The 11,003-nt window shown below is 52.4% G+C and overlaps 1 protein-coding gene across 5 annotated transcripts in view; it reads left to right on the top strand.

The window, feature by feature from the left end:
• Positions 1-1,512: 1,512 nt before the first annotated feature.
• Positions 1,513-11,003, top strand: part of tex2 (testis expressed 2) — a 132,654-nt gene continuing 123,163 nt past the window's right edge. For 4 of the 5 annotated variants that reach the window (XM_038777917.1, XM_038777916.1, XM_038777913.1 and 1 more), the window contains exon 1: positions 5,667-5,753. The gene's annotated coding sequence lies outside the window, so the exon portion shown is untranslated. Of the gene's footprint in view, positions 1,635-5,666; positions 5,754-11,003 lie in introns of those variants that run through there. The other variant, XM_038777914.1, reaches the window with a different exon arrangement.

Below are 11,003 nucleotides of genomic sequence, written 5' to 3'. Positions count from 1 at the left end.
ATATGTATACATTCCTCAGTATTTTTTTTTTAAATTGGGGAGATGTCATAATATCCAGTCATGTATATAATGAGATGCAGACAGGCAGTGATTGACACATAGAATGACCAGTAAGCATACAACACAGTACAGCCAATCATCAGACAGGACACTACCAATATAAAGCCAGAGGGCACTAGGTTTCCCGCTCTCTCGGGACCCAGCTACTGAGACAGTCAGAGTCCATGAGCTAGCAAGTGCAAACACCATGCGGTAGCTAGTAAGTCTGGTCAGGCTACTACAAGGTCACCAGTCAGTTCAGTATAGTGTCGACCCACAGCTGAATATGTATAGCAGCTCGATAGTTGAATAAAACAGTGTTGGATCTTCTCCAGTGTTAGACGTCTGTTTCTAACTTCCCTGAATCGAGTGCAGTCCACATCGAACCAACCTGCTTAACATATCAGTTAGAAGAGTGTGGTAGGAAAATTAGGCTTCTTCCAACAATGCAAATATTGGAGTTTTTAAAATGTCCAAGGGCTGACACCTTGAAAATGCAGCTTCTGTCTCATTGCAAAGTGGGCGGCATGATAACATAGTGGTTAGCACTGCCACCTCACAGCGCCAGGGACCCCGGCTTCAATTCCGGCCTTGAGTGACTGTCTGTGTGGAGTTTGCACTTTCTCCCCGTGTCTGCATGGGTTTGCTCCAGATTCTCCGGTTTCCTCACACAATCCAAAGATTTTTAAAAAAAAATTATTTTAAAAATAAATTTAGAGTACCCAATTATTTTTTTCCCAATTAAGGGGCATTTTAACGTGGCCAATTCACCTACCCTGCACATCTTTTGGGTTGTGGGGGAAAAACCCATGCAAAGATGGGGAGAATGTGCAAACTCCACACGGACAGTGACCCAGAGATGGGATTGAACCTGGGACCTCGGCGCCGTGAGGCAGCAGGGCTAACCCACTGCACCACCGTGCTGCCCCCCCACAGTTCAAAGATGTGCGGGTTCGGCGGATTGCATTGCTAAAATTGCCCCTTAGTCTCCAAAAGGTTAGGTGGGATTTCGGGATTATGGGGCTAGGGCAGGGGTATACTCATTGAATCCTGCCAGATTTGACACTAGCAGGCTCCCGGAATCAAATAGGTACTTATCCACTAAGCCAACTTTAACATTAATGCCTGTCTGAATTCACTTCTCAATGTGAAGACTGCACTAAAGACCCTCAGTGAATGAGGAAACAATAACCCAGCAGATCAGATCAGTCACCATCTCAATGAATGGTATAAAAGACTCAATGGGCTGAATGGCATACTTCTGCCCCTGAGTTTTATGGTCTTATAGCAGGAGGCTGCCATCTCATTCTATTTCATCTTGATTTCAGATTTTGACAACAGATTTGTGCTCCCCATCATCCTTATTTGCATTTCCATTGTGACATCGCCATTATGGCATTCTGGTGTGCCTCCAATGTGTCATCACATTCTCCACATAAACCCATTAATGTGCTGCTCCACCCAATTTATGTGCCATTGCATTTGCTCCCTCGGTTGGAGGATGTGAGTTTGCTCTTGTGATCTGTCCTCATGCTGAATTCCCATATCCAGGCACTGGGCAGAAGGGGAGGAAAGGAGAAGTGATCATTCATGAGGTACCAGACCTGAAATATTAACTCTCTACAAATGTTGCCTGACTTTCTGAGTGCTATCCATGGTTTTCTGTTTCTAATACATATGATGCTCTTGTTCCTCTCCACACAAGTAGCATTAACTTAGCACAGGCTTAGGCTGAAGGATCAAGTCGCCTCCCTGCCTTCAGAGTTGGGGTGCAGTACCTGGTGCAGTTCAAGAAAAAGCACTTTGCAATGAGAGAGGCGGGTGTTACGTTAATTGGCAGGAAATAGCATATAAAAGGTGTGTAGCAAGGCAAACTGATTCTGCAACAGAATCTCACTGTCCAAGCACGTTATCTGTAACATCAAGATTTCACCCTCTGCTGCAAGACATAGTTCTTGACTGGCTGCATGAAGCAATTATTGTTGTTTTTTGAAGAAGTGGTTCTAAAGCTGTTCCTTCTGCGACTGTGACCTTGACTTTCCAGAATTTCGTTCGGCACAGCTGCAGGATAATTGTCAGTTTACAGGTTGTATAAACTTGTCTTGTATTCCCTTGAGTTTATATTTGAGGTTTTTTAAATGATAAAAGGGATTTGATAAGGTACACAAAGAGAAACAATTTTCTTTGGTGGTTAAATCCAGAACAAGAGGACAGAATTTTAAATTAGAGTCAGATTATTTTGGTGTGAAATCAGGGAAAGTGTAGTGGAAATGTAGAACTCTCTTCCCTCAAAAGGCTGTTGGTCATTTGACATTTTAAAAACTGAGATTGACAGAATGTTGATTTTTTAATATAAATTTAGAGTAGCCAATTCTTTTTTCCAATTAAGAAGCAATTTAGTGTGGCCAATTCACCTACCTTGCACATCTTTTTGGGTTGTGGAGGTGAGACCCACGCAGACATGGGGAGAATGTGCAAACCCCACACAGATAGTGACCCGGGGCCGGGATCGAACCCGGGTCTTAGCGCCGAGAATGTTGTTAGGTAAGGGTAAGAAGGGTGGTAATAGAGCAAACCTGAGCAGAGGAATTTACAGAATGGGTTCAAGGGGCTGAATGGACCACTCCTATTTCACCTTGGTACAAATCACTGAGCGATTCACTCGCTGTGCATTCACACATTCTGTTTGTATGTTCATTTTATTTTCTCAGTCCTCGTGAATGTAGACATTAGGCTGGGTGCTTGCCATATTAATACCAGAGATTCACATCCATAATTGCCAATAGTGGTCGCAACCCAACTATGCCATGTGTACGTGGGAGAGGTTGTACATTCCCACGGGAGGAGAAATTGAAAGTCAAGTCATTCTAAGCTATTGCAGCGGGTCCTCTAGTGAACATTATATTGGTAAACACTCAGGGACAGATATTGTTTGCTGTCTTGGATGGAAGGATCACAATACTGCTTATTCACCAACCACCTTCAACCTGTGAAATATCTTGTACTGAAGATAATGCAAATGTTTCTGTTTTGATATCCTAGCATTCTAAAGGTATAAGCACAATAATTCATCCATACAGCTCCAGAGCATGGGCATCATTTGATGTTTGGGGAATATTTCCATTTCTCTATAAATAGTTACAATGATCCTTCATGTCTACCGATTGCAAAAAACTTAGGGTGATTCAGTTAAATGGGAACAAAGTCCATAGCGGGCGCGTTTAGCCACGTGTTCCCAGCGCTTGCAGTACCGAGAGACACGTGGCTATACAACACCACTCACATTAACTAAGGGGCCTCATGGTGGTACAATGGCTAACACTGCTGCCTCACGGCACCGAGGTCCCAGATTCGATCCCGGTCCTGGGTCACTGTCCGTGTGGAGTTTGCACATTCTCACTTTGTCTGCGTGGGTCTCATCCCCACAACCCAAAAGATGTGTAGGGTTGGCCACGCTAAATTGTCCCTTAATTTGAAAAAAATAATTTATAAAAACAAACTAAGGGGCCTCAGCAGGGAACACATGGCTGAAGCTGCACATAGCCCCATTTTCAACACCGAGGAGGTCTGCCCACCGGAACTCCTCACTATAGCGAGAGATCGGGATTCCATTTTTAAATGGTGTCCCAGCTCCGAGGCACCCAATGCAATCCCCTCGAACCCCCAATACACTATGGGAGGGTCCTACACCCCTCCAACACCCATGCCAGCGCACAAAAAAATACCAGCTTGGCATTGCCAGGCTGGCCAGGCAGTGCCAGCATTGCCAGAGTACCACCCTGCCCAAAAGACATGTATCTGGGGGCCTCCAATTCCCTGGGAGAACCCCCACGAATGCCATTCCATCTGGTCCCCATTTGTGGGCAAGAGTGCTGAACAGTGCTGAACTGAGGTCTCCAAGGCAAAGGGGATAGATGCCTCGGATACCTCAGGAATCTGACTAGCTGTCTCACTATAATATGCAGATTTGCTAAAAGGTCATTCTACCCACAATGGGTCGGATTAACAAGACGTTGCGAGCTGGATAGATCCCGGGAGCGGGGTCTCCTGGCTTTTATCAGCCACACTGCGCCACAGCGAGATGCTTTTCGGGCGCAGCGTGGCCGTTGGATCGCACCCAGTGTGTTAATATTCTTTATCAGCAAGTTATCCCAGCCATTGGTTCACTGTTATTTTATTTTATGGGCATAATAAGCTTCAGTTTTCAATGACCTTTTAACCATCCTGTCTTTATTTTTTTTACAAATTGAAATAAATTCTTCAGATTGAATATTCTGAACTGCTTTTTAAAATTATTTGATTGGATGTGGGATCACTGGCTAGGTCAGCATTTTGTCGCTCACCAGTAATTATCTTTGAGAAAGGGCATGCAGAGGGGTGATGGAGAAACACAGCACCACAACACTGAATTTTTCATCAAGACTCTTGTTGTGCCTTCATGCAAAATGTCGAAATGATGGCATCATTGCCGACAGGCTGCCAGCTTGTGATTGACTGTAACATTTCCTCATAGAATTTGGGTGCACAAACAAAAGAGAGTGTTTTTTTTCACATGGGAGATTTTGGAATGACCCCGTGCACAATCAACTGATTGAACACTCATATCTCTAACAAAACACAGTGCAGAATTGACATCAGATAAAGCAGTTAATGCAATACCCATTGACAGCCTTTGAAAAACAAAATGCTGGTTGGAGGTTCTAAAACTCAGGGGTATAGTCTAAAAATTGGTGTGAGACGGTTCGGTTCAGGAGAAATGTTCAGAAGTGGTTTGCATTGGTGGTTCAGTGCTAGAATTCTCACCTGCCACGCGGGAGGCCCGGTTCCATTCCCGGCCAATGCAAGGCAACTCTTATTCGGGTGGCATGGTGGTTAGCACTGTTGCCTCACAGCACCAGGTTCGATTCTGACCTCAGGTGTCTGTGTGGAATTTGCACATTCTACCCGTGTCTGCGTGGGTTTCCTCCAGGTGCTGCGGTTTCCTCCCACAGCCCAAAGATGTGCAGATTAGGTGAATTGGTCATGCTAAATTGCCCAAAGATTAGGTGGGGTTACAGGGCTAGCAGTGGGGGATTGGGCTGAGGTAGGGTGCTCTATCGGAGCCAGGGCTGGTGCAGACACGATGGGCTGAATGGCCTCCTTCTGCACTGTAGGGATTCTTTGATTCTATTATTCTCGAGCCTTCAGTCAAAGGGTGGTCCAGGTTTGGAACGCGCTCCCACAAACACCAGCTGAAGCTAGGACATTTTAAATATGAGATGGTTAGATTCTTGTTCAGCAAAGATATTAAAGGGATTTGGGCCAAAGGCAAGTATGTGAAGTTAGGTCACAGATCAGCCATGATGGCGGGACAGATTCGAGGGGCTGAATGGCCTGCTCCTGTCCCGACACTGTTATCGGTGTTTAACAGACAGGAAGCAGTGTTCCTGCCAATAACGCTGAGGGAGTCAGAGACAAACAGCGCCGTCAGCAAGATGAAGGCTCCCGCTGCCGATGGTTGGATTGGGAGGTCAGATCCATTGGTTTAGTCTCGGCGCCAGCGGGTGGGGGCTGGAGGACCCCGGAGCCGGGGGCGGGGCTGGAGGACCCCGGAGCCGGGGGCGGGGCTGGAGGACTCATTCCCCGCGCACGCGCCCTGCCTTCACAGGCAGCGCCGGCGGCAACGGCAGCAGGGCGAGCGCCGGAGAGGCGGCTCGAGCCATGAGAGTGCTGGGGTAAGGAGAGAGCGCCCGGCGCCCCCCCCCCCGCCGGGATCCCTTCCCTCGCATCCTGCCTCGCCGTGGCGTTGGCGAAAGGAGCGGCCGGAGGGATCCTCGCAGCGGCCGAGTCCAGTGGCCCCGCGCCAACTGAGGGCAAAGCGGCGGCGGGGGGAGGGTGGAGTCCGCCGCCGCTTTGACCGCTTTCCCCGCGGCCCAGCCCTCCGCTGCTCACTGGATTCTCTCTCCCCCCCCCCCAATACCGAGGTCACAGGATCCCCGCACCCTGACTACTGGATCACCCCTCCAGTCGAGGCCACTGGATTAATATTCCCATACCTAGCCCACTGGATCCCCATACCGAGCCCACTGGATCCCCATACCGAGCCCGCTGGATCCCCAACCCCAAACCGAGCCCACTGGATCCCCAAACCGACCCCACTGAATACCCATACCTAGCCCACTGGATCCCCATACCGAGCCCGCTGGATCCCCAACCCCAAACCGAGCCCACTGGATCCCCAAACCGAGCCCACTGAATACCCATACCTAGCCCACTGGATCCCCATACCTAGCCCACTGGATCTCCAAACCTAGCCCACAAGATCCCCAAACCGATCCCACTTGATCCCCAAACCGATCCCACTGGATGCCCATACCTAGCCCACTGGATCCCCATACCTAGCCCACTGGATCCCCATACCTAGCCCACTGGATCCCCATACCTAGCCCGCTGCATCCCCATACCTAGCCCGCTGGATCCCCATACCTAGCCCGCTGGATCCCCATACCTAGCCCGCTGGATCCCCATACCTAGCCCGCTGGATCCCCATACCTAGCCCGCTGGATCCCCATACCTAGCCCGCTGGATCCCCATACCTAGCCCGCTGGATCCCCATACCTAGCCCGCTGGATCCCCATACCTAGCCCGCTGGATCCCCGTACCTAGCCCGCTGGATCCCCGTACCTAGCCCGCTGGATCCCCGTACCTAGCCCGCTGGATCCCCGTACCTAGCCCGCTGGATCCCCGTACCTAGCCCGCTGGATCCCCGTACCTAGCCCGCTGGATCCCCGTACCTAGCCCGCTGGATCCCCGTACCTAGCCCGCTGGATCCCCGTACCTAGCCCGCTGGATCCCCGTACCTAGCCCGCTGGATCCCCGTACCTAGCCCGCTGGATCCCCGTACCTAGCCCGCTGGATCCCCGTACCTAGCCCGCTGGATCCCCGTACCTAGCCCGCTGGATCCCCGTACCTAGCCCGCTGGATCCCCGTACCTAGCCCGCTGGATCCCCATACCTAGCCCGCTGGATCCCCATACCTGAAAAAATGAAAATTGCTTATTGTCACGAGTAGGCTTCAATGAAGTTACTGTGAAAAGCCCCTAGTCGCCACATTCCGGCGCCTGTCCGGGGAGGCTGGTACGGGTACGGGAGGTTGGTACCTAGCCCGCTGGATCCCCATACCTAGCCTGCTGGATCCCCATACCTAGGTTACTGGATCCCCAGACCTAGCCCACTGGATCCCCAGATCTTGCCCACTGGATCCCCACACCTAGCCCACTGGATCCCCACACCTAGCCCACTGGATCCCCACACCTAGCCCACTGGATCCCCACACCTAGCCCACTGGATCCCCACACCTAGCCCACTGGATCCCCACACCTAGCCCACTGGATCCTAACACCTAGCCCACTGGATCCCCACACCTAGCCCACTGGATCCCCACACCTGACCCACTGGATCCCCATACCTGGCCCACTGGATCCCCACACCTGGTCCACTGGATCCCCACACCTAGCCCACTGGATTCCTTTCTCTGGCCACTGGATCCCCATACCTAACCCACTGGATCCCCATACCTAGCCCACTGGATCCCCACACCTAGCCCACTGGATCCCCACACCTAGCCCACTGGATCCCCATACCTAGACCAATGGATCTCCATACCTAGCCCACTGGATCACTCCTCATCGTGCCCATATCACCATATGTTCTCGCCCCCCACACTCAGGTCTCTGGCTCCCCCATCCCCTAAATACCAAGGTCACTGCATCCACTCACCCCCTATCCTGATCACTGGCCACCCACCCCCCTCCCCCTTTACTCTGGTCATGCCCCACGCCCCCCCCCCCCCCCCCCACTCTGGTCACCCTCACCCTCTACCCTGATCTCACCGGTCACCCCTACCCTGATCACTGTCACCCCCCCATTACCCTGATCACCGGTCAGACCCCCCCCCCCCCCCCTACCCTGGTCACCGCCCACCCCCCCTTTACCCTGATCACTGGTCACCCTCCCCTCACCCTGATCCCCGGTCACCCTCCCCTCACCCTGATCCCCGGTCACCCTTCCCTGCCCCACCCTTATCACCGGTCACCCCCCACCCCACCCCACCCTGATAACCAGTCACTCCCCCCCCTCCTCACCCTGATAACCGGTCACCCTCCCCACCCTGATATCCGGTCACCCCCCCCCCCCCCCCCAACCCGGATCACTGGTCACCCCCCCTACCCTGACACCGGTCACCCTCCCCCTACCCTGATCACCGGTCACCCCCACCCTAATCACTGGTCACCCTCAACCCCATCACTGGTCACCCTCACCCTCTACCCTGATCACCAGTCACCCTCATCCCCTACCCTGGTCACCCTCGACCCTGACCACGGGTCACCCCCTACCCTGATCACCGGTCACCCCCACCCCCTACCCTGATCACCGCCCCCCCCCCCCCCCCCCACCCTGATCACTGGTCACCCCCCCCCCCCACCACTCTGATCACCGGCCACCCCCCCCACCCTGATCACTGGTCACCCCCCACCCTGATCACTGGTCACCCCCACCCTGATCACTGGTCACCCCCCCACCCCTACCCCCCCCACCCTGATCACTGGTCACCCCCCCCCCCCCTACCATGATCACTGGTCACCCCCCCCCCCCCCCCCCCCCCCCCCCCCCCCAAACCCTGATCACTGGTCACCCCCCCTACCCTGTTCACCGGTCACCCTCTGCTCTTACCCAGATCATCGGTCCCCCTACCCTGATCTCCACCCAGGTCACCCTCGCCCCCTCCCTAATCACTGGTGTGTGGTATTGTGTGAAGCAAATAATGGCATTATGGGAAAACTAGTCAAGTTTCTTGGTACAATTAAATTTAAACTGACTTCACATAACCTAAGGCACAGATACAAACAGCCGAGGTCAACTTGACCTGAGAACTGGCTGACTCTAAAACTCGGATAAGACGCGTTCGGCATGAGACCAGACCAGTCTAAATATATACGATAAGCTAAAAAACTGTCTCTTCCTGTACTTAAACAAATTTGTCCTTCTCTTAAAACAAAGACAAGATAATGATATGAGACCCCAGTCCCCTAAAGGTCAGCAAGGTGACGCCATTGTAATGATTATTACTTATGTTTTACTTTTGATCAAATTCCTGACCAAGTTGTATTCATGTTATCTTGATCCTATAATGTATAAAAATCGCCTTATTCTTCTGTAATATCACAGACTTGGGACGGACTCAGCAGTTTGTACTGACTGCTTTCTGACTTCAAGCCTCAGCCATTACTGCTAGCAGTCAGTTCTAATTCGTAAATAAAGTTCAGTTTTGCTTACCTAATGAATCATGTTTGCATCTTTCTATCACAGTCCGGAAGCGGGGAAAATATTGAATACGACAGGTGGCTATCCCCTCACCGCGTTCACTAGATCCTCTCACCCCATACCCTACACCCAGGCAACTTTGTTCCCCCCAACTCCCACGCCGAGGTAACTTTCTCCCTCCATCTCCTGTGCCGAGGTAAACATCTCCTCCCGTGCTGAGGTAACTTCGTTCCCTCCTCCTCCTCCCGTGCTGAGGTAACTTTGTTCCAACTCCGAGATAACTTCGTCCCCATATCTCCCATAACAAGGTAACTTTGTCCCTCCTCTTCCCACGGCGAGGTAACTTTGTTTCCCCTCCTCCCATGCCGAGGTAACTTCATCGCCCCTCCTCCCATAACGAGGCAACTTTGTCGTCCCCCCCCCCCCCATGCCAAGGTAACTTCATTCGCCCCTCTTCCCACGATGAGGTAACTTTGTTTCCCCCTCCTCCCACGACGAGGTAACTTTGTTTCCCCTCCTCCCATGGCGAGGTAACTTTGTTTTCCCTATCTCCCATGGCGAGGTAACTTTGTTTTCCCTATCTCCCACGGCGAGGTAACTTTGTTTTCCCCTCCTCCCATGCCGAGGTAACTTCATTCCCCCTCCTCCCATGCCGAGGTAACTTCGTTCCCCCTCCTCCCACGACGAGGTAACTTTGTTCCCCCTCCTCCCATGCCGAGGTAACTTCGTTCCCCCTCCTCCCATGCCGAGGTAACTTCGTTCCCCCTCCTCCCATGCCGAGGTAACTTCGTTCCCCCTCCTCCCATGCCGAGGTAACTTCGTTCCCCCCCTCCCACGACGAGGTAACTTTGTTCCCCCTCCTCCCATGCCGAGGTAACTTTGTTCCCCCTCCTCCCATGCCGAGGTAACTTCATTCGCCCCTCTTCCCACGACGAGGTAACTTTGTTTTCCCTATCTCCCACGACGAGGTAACTTTGTTTTCCCTATCTCCCACGACGAGGTAACTTTGTTTTCCCTATCTCCCACGACGAGGTAACTTTGTTTTCCCTATCTCCCACGACGAGGTAACTTTGTTTTCCCCATCTCCCACGACGAGGTAACCTTGTCCCCTCCAGGTGGACGTCACGCGGCTCCTGGTCCACTGAGCTCACTGGTTTCCCCCAACAGTTACTGGATCTCTCTGGTTTCCATACAGAGATCGCTGGATTCATGTCCTCCCAAACATGGGTAACAGAATCCCTCCTCTCCCCCCCCCCCCCCCCCCCCCCCCCCCCCCCCCAGGTTACCAGATCCCGCCTCTCTCACAGGCCACTGGATCCCTCCTCTCCCACAGGCCACTGGATCCCTCCTCTCCCACAGGCCACTGGATCCCTCCTCTCCCACAGGCCACTGGATCCCTCCTCTCCCACAGGCCACTGGATCCCTCCTCTCCCACAGGCCACGGGATCCATCCCCCTCACAAATGTCACTGGATCCCTCTTCCACTCACAAAGATTACAGAATTCCACCCTCATACATCAAGCTCACTGGATCCCTTCCCTGGACCACTCGTTGTTTTCTCTTCATCTGGTGCTGGGGTCACTGGATCCCTTCTCTGGCCACAGCCTGATAACTGGATCACTCCTCCTCTCATACCTGGGCCATTGGATCATACTTCATCCC

This window comes from Scyliorhinus canicula, chromosome 18 (genome assembly GCF_902713615.1).
Source record: "Scyliorhinus canicula chromosome 18, sScyCan1.1, whole genome shotgun sequence".
NCBI classification, from domain to species: domain Eukaryota; kingdom Metazoa; phylum Chordata; class Chondrichthyes; order Carcharhiniformes; family Scyliorhinidae; genus Scyliorhinus; species Scyliorhinus canicula.
The sequence above is the reverse complement of the archived record's forward strand: the minus strand, read 5'-3'. Positions and strand labels throughout refer to the sequence as shown.